The 11,141-nt window shown below is 42.8% G+C and overlaps 1 pseudogene; it reads right to left on the minus strand.

Annotated features, from left to right (window-relative positions):
* Window positions 1-1,869: 1,869 nt before the first annotated feature.
* On the minus strand, window positions 1,870-2,546 carry LOC102843675 (annotated as a pseudogene).
* Between the last annotated feature and the right edge of the window lie 8,595 nt (window positions 2,547-11,141).

The raw sequence follows: 11,141 nt of genomic DNA on the forward strand, positions 1-11,141 counted from the left end.
TTGCCTGATGGTGGCCTTTCTGATCCTCTTCGCCATGTGAAGGAGCCATCTCCACCTCTCATAGTTTGTTGGTTTTCTCTCCCCATGTCTTGTCTACCCTATGTGTTCCTTTCCCTGTAACTCCCCAGGCAGCCTGGGGAAAGTGATTGGCTCAGGGTTTGACTGAGGAAAGATAAATAAATACTGTTAATAAGAAAAGAAAAAAAGAAAAAGCTGTGGATTAAAATGCTATAATAGTATTACAAAGAAATCTGATCTATCTTTGCTATATTTTCTCCAATCATAATATTTTGTGAAATCATACAATGTCACATTGAGGATAATGACACGTTTAGACTGAGGATGGCCGGAAACACAGTGACTGTCTAGGTCACATTGCTTGAGACATAGGAGCCAGGGATGAACTGAGCTGTCAAATGAAAACTAGGTGCCTGGATGCCCATGGACCTTCGCTGATTGCTGTGGGAAGGGCTGTGCTGGTGTCCTTGTTTATAGTTATGGAGAGCACTTTGTGTAGAGGGACTCTTGGGGAGGGGCGGTCATCTAGGGAGGGTCCTCAGGTGAGGTGACCCAGGAAGTACGTGACCTCACTTCCTTGGTGATGGAGCCCAACAGAATTGGAACCTTGGTAGCCAGGCCACCACATTCTAGACAAAACTGTCAAGTAAGTTGACTTCGGTTTAGGCAGAGTGAGGGAACAAGACGTTCTCAGTGTGTCTGCCGAAACAGAAGATGCCAGCCCGTCAGAAAAATGGTGGCAGATGTTGCTGCCTTTCTCTGAGGGACCTGTTTAGAAGATTTCCTAAAGGAGACTTGAAGGTAACAAAGTTTTTCTCAGAAAAGCCTGATTGAGGCCTGTCTGACACGGTGTTGATCCCATGTGGAGGGCCCACGCCCATCCCCAGGCTGGCCAGTTGTTGTTCTTATAGAGACCCAGGTGGGAGCAGAGAGGAAAGGAGGACAGGGCTGCTGAGACAGGGCTCACTAGGGAGGGAAGCTGGATAGGGTCAGGAGGGAGAGGTCATTGTATCTGGGAAAGACTTGATGGTGCTGCACCAGGGTCTGAAGGGGCAGGTAGAAGTCCTCTGAGGCTTTCTGGGCCACTGATGCTGGGCACTGTCTTTGCAGACCTCTGCTCAGGAGGATCAAGAGCATAAAGATGTCAATGTGAAGTCTCCAGATACAGCAGTCAAGAAAGGACGACGACGCAGGAGCAAGAAAAGCACAAACGGGGTAAGTCCTCCTCCACACCCAGGGAGTTTAAAACAGCTGTGTGAGTTACTAGACCACAGAGGTCTGTGATGGTGGGTGTAGTGCTCCACAGGGCATGGCTGTGGATTCAGTTATACCCTGTAATTCCAATCTGAGCCAGTGTGTCACTGATGTATACTTGCCTTGGGAGAAGCTAAGATCTCTTTCAATTCTGGCCACTTGGATTTGCTCTCCTCACTTTTTGTTCACATCTCTGACCTTTTCCACTGAGATCTCCAAGCCTTCACACAAGACTAAGGCTGGGCCACTATGAATTTAGGTCCTCAAACTCCATTTTAATGTAAAATGACACAACTTACTTTGCCATGGAAAGGGATGTAATGTGAGGCATCTGCTCTCACCAGATCCTTCCTCTCCATAACAGGAGCAGACTAAGCCCCACAAAGCACACAGGGAATATGGTGCATGCTTGGTGGGCAGGGCTGTGGGCTGACTTAGTGACTTTGGGCAGCTGCTTGACATTACCAAGCTGGTGTTTCTGATTTCTAGAATGGGGCGTGAGGAGCCACTAAGATTTATGATTAATACCATGATTAACGGAATAACGTGACATTCCTTATATACATCACCTCTCACTATAAATTCAGTTTTCTTTTTTTATTGTGGTGGAGATGAGCTGTCGTTATTGCTGGGGTGATGGGGCGGCTGGTGCTCAGGAGCTCTTGGTGGGGCGGGTTGGGGCTTCTGGCTGCGCAGGCGGATGGAGGCCAAGCGCAGGTCCGTCGGGTCCTTGTTCTTGCGGATCTTGTGGCCGACGCAGCAGAGCGTGGCCCGGGCGTTGTTGCGGATAGTGGTCCGCACGTAGGCCGGATTCCTCTGGCCTGACTTCGGCTTCATCCCCACCACGACCCCCTTGTTGTCGGGCCGGCTCCACGCCCACGGTCTCGCGGTGGGTCGCCCCTTGTAGCGGAAGGAGTGGCGGGCTTTGTGGTTATTGGGCTCGGTGCTGTAAGTCGGCTTGTTTCTCTTAAGAAGCTGGAGCAGTTACTCACGACCATCCATTGCAGATGGGCAGACGTGGCGGCAGCTCCTTTCGCAGCGGCGGCTGGAGGCGGAAAGAAACACGCAGAAGGCGGGGCCCTGCCTTTTTTCCAAATTCAGCTTTTTAAATTTGTGGTTTGAGTGAAAATTTACAGATCAAATTAGTTTTTAATTCAGTTATCGTTGTTGTTGTTGTTGTTACGGGCCATCTATTACCTGTGACTTATAGCAACTGTATGTACCGCAGCTCTGAAGCTTATCCTACCCTCAACTAGTCTCACTGACACCGACATCCCTACCCCCATTTTTTTTCCCCTTTTTTCAAATTGAGATTTTAATCAAAGTTTATAAAGATCTTGGGTTTCCAAGTTGTTCACTGTTTCACATTTTCCTCCCTGCCCCCACCTAGATTGTTTTTCCCTTTGGGAAAAAAGTTTTTTCATTGTTGCATAGACCCCCACCCCTACCCCAGACCACTTTATTGTGAGTTCTTATTCTGGACTCTTATCATGCCAATAATACCTAATCATATATTCCTTTGATGCAGTTTTCTCCCTTGTCTGTTTCAATGCTGTGTAGATTATTTATCCCCTCTTTTTTTATTTTCTCCCAGCCCCCATGTCAGTCCTATTTTATAACTGGCATTATGCCATATTTGTCTTTTTGTGACTGAGACATTTCACTCATCCACCATTTTAACCTTAATTACAACACCCACAGTGGAATCACACTCATTCCATCTCTTCCCTGTGATTCTCATTTTCATGACTCTTTCTAGCCTACTCCTTCCTGCCTTCTGGGCTTTATCTTTGGGAATCAGGTTTTTAATGTGTGGTTTTTTAAAAAAATATTATTTTTTTGGTGTGTACCATAAAATTGGATCAGACTGGTACAAGAGATTGCCCCTCCTTTTCCAGCAGAGCATCTGGTGGATCTGAACCACATGCCTCTGGGATTAGAGTGCAGCTTCTTCCCACTAGGCCAACAGAGCTCCATGGGAATAGATCCCCCCCCCCTCAGTTTTTTTTTATTATTAATTTTAATGAAAATTTACAGAGACTTTGGATTTCCATTTATTCATTTTTCTCCCTGTCCACTCTTCCCCGCTCCAGTTCACTCTTCTCTTTGAAAAGTAAAAGAAAAATTCTTTCATTGTTTTACAATCCCTCTCCCCAGGTCCACTCCACTATCTAGCCTTCATTCCGGACTTCTGTCATGCTGATAATACCTAATCACATATCCCTTTTAAACAGTTTTCTTCCTTACCTGTTTCAATGCAGTATACATTATTGAATCCATCTTTCTCAGTCTCTCCCCAGCCCCAATGTCAGTCCTGTTTTACAACAGTGGCACTATGCAGTATTTGTCCTTTTGTGACTGAGATAGTTCACTTAGCATAATGTAATATTTCATGAGTTCCTTGTTTTTCAATGCAGTGTAGTATTCCATTGTGTGAATATACCACAGCTTCTCTATCCATTCGTTTGTTGATGGGCACTTAGGTTGTTTCCAACTCCTTGCTATTGTGAACAAAGCCACAATAAACATGTGAGTGCATATATCTGCTTGGGTGGCAGTTATGGTTTCTTTGGGGCATATTCCCAGTAGTGGAATTGCTGGGTCAAATGATATTTCTATTTGCAACTTTTTTAGAAAGTGCTATACTGTATTCCATAGTGGTTGCACCATTTTACACTGCCACCAACAGTGAATAAGTGTTCCAGTTTCTCCGCAACCTCGCCAGCATTTGTTGCTTGCTCTTCTGTTAAATTTTGCTGTTCTTACTGGGCCGAGATGATATCTCATAGTTGTTTTGATTTGCTTCTCTCTTAGAGCTAGGGATTTTGAACATTTCTTCATGTGCTTGCTGGTCATCTGAATGTCTTCTTTGGTGAACTGTTTATATCCTGTGCCCATTTTTTCAATTAGACTTTTTACCTTTATCTTGTTATGGTGCTTGAGTATTTTATAAATTCTAGATAGAAGTCCCTTATCTGACATGTCATTACCAAATACTTTCCCCCCAGTCTGTGGCTTCCCTTTATACCCTGTTGGAGAATTTTTGGATGTGCATAGGGATTTGATTCTTAGAAGGTCCCATTTATCTATTTTATCCACTCCTGGTTGTAGATCGGAATTAGTTTTTTTAAGGGGCAAGAGTCTTCATGCTGTCATCAGTCACCTTTTATAGGGTCTCATGTTTTCCCAAAGTTGACCCATGTGGGAGAGTTTTATTCCAGGTTCAAAGGGAACTAAGGAGCTTAGTCTCAGTGGTGCCAGCCTTCTCTGTCAGACCCTAAACCTGGCCTTACAAATCACTGAGATGTGCCCCACATTTCCCCCACTGTCCTCAGGATCTTCTCCTCTGACCCTTGTTTGGTGTGGTCCTTGTGATAACCGGGCACCATCTAGTTCTTTTGGTCCCAAGGGCATGGATATTGAGGTTCACATGGTCCATTATGGAGGTGCACAGCTACCCTAAAGGCAACACCTCTTTGGTAGTTCAGTCCCATAAAAATCTACAGGGGAGAGAGAAAGAAAGGTTTATAACCTCTGAAAACCTGCTAGAGGGTCAGCTGTGAGCTGATTCTGACAAGAAGTGAGTGTGAGTCTGTGGGGTAATAGCTAATGAGTGAGCTCTGGTGTCGTCGTCCACAGGGCTCTGTCCTCTCCCCCAAAGGCAGCACTTCTCCAGCCCCTTGATCTCACCTGTAGCTCCATTGAAGAAAGATGGGAACTCTTCTCCCAAGTGATTTAAAACCTCCCCAAACCCTACCTGTGGGTCAGATGGGAGTCAGTTCTGACTAGAGGCCAGTAAGTTGAGTTGAATAGCCAGCGATATTGTAAAATTCTGCTTTGAAAGCTAAAATACGCTTTCCATAGGGGTAGAAAATATGCTTTCCTTGGGGGTAGTGGTACTCCCTCACCTCCTGCCATGAGGCACTGAGGACATAAGTGTTTCTGATTTGACCTCCAATCTCATACCCTTCTGAGCTGCATGGCCCTCACAGTGCTGCTTCTGACTGTGTGCCCCTTCTTTTCCCACCTCAGGGTGACCAGAACGCTGTGGAAATGGAATCTACACCAAAATCTAGCCTCAAACTCCCATTGATGGAACGGCTGACTAATCTATACTTGGATCAATACTGGTGCATTGATGAAGATGAACCCTGGCCAGTTATTCCTGAAATAAACCAACCTGGAGCTACTCCAGCTTCAGAAGCTGCCATGGTTCAATGCTCAGCCTTGACCCCAGATACCAGTACAGAACACATCAGCCAGTCTTCTGAAGAAGCTCATGTCAAAAGGGTGGGACAACACATTGAAATTCAGTCCACACAAATTTGTCAGGAAGCTGTTTATGATATGCTTTCCATTGAGGAGATAAAAATGCTGGGAGAGTCAAACCCAGAAATGGCTCTCAATTTAGCTGCTAAGAGCCACACTGTGGCTACTATGAAGGATGTAGAAAATTTACTTTATCTTTGTATTGTAATTATCTGGTTTTTTGATAATGTTTTGCAGGACTAAACTGTATTATTTAGTTATTTTACATTTAAGTTTTTACTCCAAATAAAAGTTTGTAGTTTGTTTATTGTTAATATATGTAACTCAAGGACTTCCAAGTTTTTCTAATGCAATTTAACCATCCCCACTATCCTCTTTACCTTTTCCCCAAAACAAACCCTGGGTTCCTGAAGCAGCCATTCTTCCCTACCCTCTATCCTTGTCCTGGCATTTACAAATTCACTTTCCATATCTATGGATCTATGCACTCTGGATTTTTCCATTCACATAAAATCAGGCAATACAATGACCTTTTGTGCACAGTACATTCCATATGTAATTATTTTATAGGTTAATTTTATTCCAATATATGATCTGTTAAATTTTGCTTATCTACTTATTTGCTTATGCACGTTTGAGATGTTTCCATATTTAGAATATTGTGAGTAGTGTTATCATCTGAGTAAAAGTATTTACTTGAGTGCCTGACTCCAGGATAAATGCCATGGTATGTAAGGAGGAAAAGGGAGCAGTGTGATACAGTCATGTGTGAGGAGGGAGAGTTGGAAAATATCAAGGGTGTGCAAGTTCTGAGATATTAACAAGTCTAGGAATGCCCAAAACTTGGGTACAAAGGAGACAGGATGGGTCAGGAGGCAGCTTTTGTGTGGCCAGTGAGGAGTTGGTAGGTATAAATGGGAAGGCCTTGCAGAAAACCAAGAAAATGGGAAAGTCCAGTGATAAGTATCATGAAGATGTTGGGAGGGACCAGGAGGTAACCTAGTCATAGGAAGAATGCAGCGTATAGGATGTGAGGTCTCAAGAAGGCTGAGGTTTGGCAGAAAATACAAAGGAAAATGTTCGTGAATTGACAGGTTGGGCAAAGAAGTGTTAAGGGCAGGAAGCCACAGGGGGTCAAGAGTAAGGTGGTAAATGGGAGCAACAGAACTCACAGATGTAAGGAGTTAAGGGGTAAGAGGATGAGAGGTCTGACCACTGATTGGGGAGGTTACCTGTCCCTCCGGACTGATATTTCTGGGACTCATACTGTATCCAGATAGTGGAATAAAAGAATACCCAAGAGGCAGCCCCATGCCCATTGCTCCAGCACAAGCTGTCATTGCTCTCCAGGACCCTGGGCTGTGTTCTCAGGTACCACCTTGACTGTCCACGCATTTGTTTCTTTCTACAGACCATCATGAGTACAGCAAGAGAGCTTGACATGCTTATACTTGACCTCAGGTAAAGACTAGGTTGAACCCACCAGGTTCTCTGTTGGAGAAAGATGGGCTGTCTTCTTCCATGAAAATAAACAGTTTTGGAAACACAATGAAGGATCACTAGGAGTTGTAATTGGTTCTGTGGCAGTGGGTTTAAGATTTGCCTCTAAAACTGAGCATTTAAATTAGGGAAGACTAGAGGGGGGGGGGGAATGGCCATTCACTCCTGAAATAACAGGCCTTGGAAAGTCCTAGGACAATAAAGCACAATTAGACTAGGCTAGCAGATATGACGCCTGAGGCCAAGTCCCCAAGTTGGCAAACACAAAGGAGGAGGAGCAACTGCAAACAGACACTAGTGATAGGAACACAGAATATGAGAAGCATGGATGTAGGAAAATCGGACATTGTTAAGAGAGAAATGGAAGCTATACATATTGACATACTAGGCATTGGTGGGATGAAATGGATTGGTATGCAGATAGTCATATGATCTACTACTATGCCAGAATGAAAAGGTGAGAAAAAATGGGGTCACGTTAATGATTAAAAAGACCCTGTCCAGATCCACCTTGAAATACAGTGTTGTGAGCAGTGGGATAATATCCATATGCATACAAGGAATATCCTTTACACTTGATCTTAGCCAAAAGGCCGAGAAGCGATAAGGAATATCCTTTAATAGCACCATTACTCAGATATGTACACCAACAATCAGAGCCAAAGAAGAGGAAATAGATGATTTCTACCAACTTTTGGAGTCAGAAATCAATCGAACATGCAACCAGAATGCACTAACAATAATGGGTGACTGGAATTCCAAAGTTGGAAACAGAGAAGAAAGATCGTGGAGGAAGGATCAGAAGACATGACCTTGGTGACAAAAATGAGACTGGAGACAAAATGATAGATTTCTATGTTGTTGTTGTTGTTAAGTGTTGCTGACTCATAGACTACTCATAAGTGACCCTATTCATGAAAGACCTGAACGCTTGTATAACTTTCATTGTTTCTCCAAGTTCATATGGTTTCCAGATGCAAACTATTTCGGAAGTGGATGCCACTCCTTCTTCCAAGCTTGCTTTAATCGGGGAGCTCCACCAAACACTGTCTACCATGGGTAGCCATTATCGCATTAGACACATCAGTGTCACAGTTTTCAGCATCAAGGTAACCACGAGTTATCTCAAGTGGACAAACCAGTGCTATACCACTTAGAAAAATGTTTGACCACAAACAATTAAAACCAGGCCTGAGGGCTGCAGATTAAAATCACCCACCTTTGGCTTGGTAGCATCGCTTTCTGTCCACTAGGCCAACTGAGCTCTCTCTATGTTGTATAGTCAATGAATTTTGTATAGTCAATGATTTATTCATTGCAAATACCTTTTATAAGAAACAAATGGTGACTGTACACATGGACATCACCTGATGGCCTGCACAGGAATCGGATTGACTACAACTGTGGAAAGAATCATTGGGAAAGTGCAATATCAGTCATGGAAACTAGGCCAGGTGCTGATTGTGGTATAGACCATCAGGTACTCATAAACAAGTTCAAACTGAAGCTAGGTACAATTAAATCCATAAGAACCCAAATTTGACCTTGAGTCTATCCCATCTGAATTTTAAAACCATATCAGGAACAGTTTTGAGGTCTTGAACACTAGTGAGTGAAGGCCAGATGAGCTGTGGGAGGGTATAAAAAAAATATTATTCCTGAAGAATGTCATTACAAAGACAAAGGAGGAAGAAAGACTGAGATTGATGTTGGAAGAGATTCTGAATATTGCACTAGAGTGCTGAGAAGCCAAAGCAAAAGGAAGAAATCAGAACGTTAAGGAGCTGAACAGAAGATGTCAAAGGGCATCTTCGGAAGATAGAACAAAGTATTAATAATGAAATGTGCGAAGAACTGTAGTTGGAAAATCGAAAGTGTTGACTCACTCGGCATTATTTAAGCTGACGGAACTGCAGAACAAACTCAAGCTTATAGTTGCAATACTTAAGGATGCTATGGACAGAATATTGAATGACCCAGGAAGCACCAAGAGAAGATTGAGAGAGTATACAGAGTCACTGTACCAAAAATAATTGATTGGCACAGAAGAATTTCATAAAACCACGTACTACTAAGAGGCAATGGTGATGAATGAGGAAGTTCAAGCTGCTCTGAAGGAAACAAGGCCTCAAAAATTGACATATTTCAGCAAAAAGATGCTGCCTGGACATGTTCACCAAGTTGTGCCAGGAAATCTGGAGGACAAACCATCTAGCCAACTGACTGAAAGACATTCATATTTATTCCCTTTCCAAAAATCATGATCCAGTAAAGTGTGGAAATTATTGAATGATGCCACTAATATCACACACAAGCAAAATCCTGCTGAGAATCATCTAAAAATTATAAACAATTCATTGACAGAGAACTACCATAAATATACTAGCTTTAGAAGAGGCCATTGCACTAGGAATATCATCGCAAATGTCTGATGGATCTTGGCTGAATACAGAGAGTACCAGGGGACTGTGTATCTGTGTTTCACAGGCATTTGACTGTGGATCACAACAAATTGTGGCTAACCTTGAGAAGAATGAGAATCACAGAACACTTGATTGTGCTCCTACAAAACCTATTCTTGGATCAGGAAGCAGTTGTCAGAACAGAGTAAGGAAACACTGCAAAATCAAGAAAATAAAGATTCACACCACTGGGCCAACTGATAGTATCATGACAGATGGAGAAGAAATTGAGATTTTTAACAGTTTCACCTACTTGGTTTCATAGTCAACACTCTTTGCACCAGCAGCCAGGAAATCAAAAGATGAATTGTATTAGGAAAATCTGCTCTCAGGGTCCTCTCCAGAGAGGTAAATAGCAACAATGTCAATCTAGAGACTAAGGGGCACCTAATCCAGATTATGATCTCCACAGTTACCTGTTAATGCACCAGTCAGCTGGACAATGACCAAAGATGACAGAAAAAGATTTGATACCTTTGACTTGTGGTACTGGAAAAGAGTATTGAACATACCATGGACTGCCTAGAGAACTAACAGATCTGTCCTGGAGAGGGTGAGGCCAAGCTGCTCCTTGGAGGCAAGGATTTTGAGGCTCTGTCTCACATACTTTGTGCACGTGGCAGGAAGCATCAGTCTTTGGAGAAGATCATCATGCTTGAAATTGTAGAGAAACAGTGCAGAAAGAAAGATCCTAGATGAGGTGGATTGACAGTAACTGGGATAAGGAGGGTACGAGTGTCAGAGGTAGTAGGACTGGCACAGGGTCGCTATGAGTCATGGTCGACTCGCAGGCATATGACAATAATAACAATGGCCATGAGTTTTCCTCTAAGGAGCTTTAATCTCTGGTCCAATGGTAAGTCATTGCTTCCTATTACCAAGATCGGAACGGAACAAGAGACTGAATTTGTAGGAGAATAAAAAGAAAGAGCATCAATTACTTTTTCTTTTTTAAAATGAAATTTTTATTTTGTACTGGTTTACTTAAGTTCATATCCATTGTTTTTCACACTGGAAGTTACTTTTGAGCTCTTTCTACTACCTGGGTTAAAGGACTTTCATCTCCATATCACAGGGAAACTCTGACCTGCCATGGTTTAATAGACCTGTCCCCAGGACACTCAGCTCTTAAGGAGACTTATAGACTGTATGGACCACACTGGGACCCATCACCGAGCACACCAAGGGCTTCTCCCACAGCCTGTGACTCTAGGGCCTTTATGAACAAAATAAGAGACCTTCCAGGATCCTGTCACTTAATACTTTATTTTTCTGCCATGTTCATTTGAAGCTGACTACATCTTTTATCATATCACATCCTTTATATTTTCTCACTCTTTGCACTCTCTCAGCATCAATAATGTATGAAAAAATTGTATTCCTTTAAAAACTAAAGAGAAGGAATGGGTCAGCACACCAAAGAAACATGGCACACTGGTATGTGGATACATGGGTAACTTAAAATACTGTTGTATCTAAAGTCTGTTTCCTTCGAGAACATAGATGAGGTAATAATTCTCAAGATCTAGAAGAAATGCCTGTATAAAAATGTTCTTTTAACACATTCTCACTGGGATAAATGTGAAGATCAAGAAGAGGAGAGTGAGGAAAAAAGGATGACATTTCATTTATGGATGA

Source organism: Elephantulus edwardii, unplaced genomic scaffold (assembly GCF_000299155.1).
Source record: "Elephantulus edwardii isolate Elephantulus edwardi_28Jun2011 unplaced genomic scaffold, EleEdw1.0 scaffold00072, whole genome shotgun sequence".
NCBI lineage: Eukaryota > Metazoa > Chordata > Mammalia > Macroscelidea > Macroscelididae > Elephantulus > Elephantulus edwardii.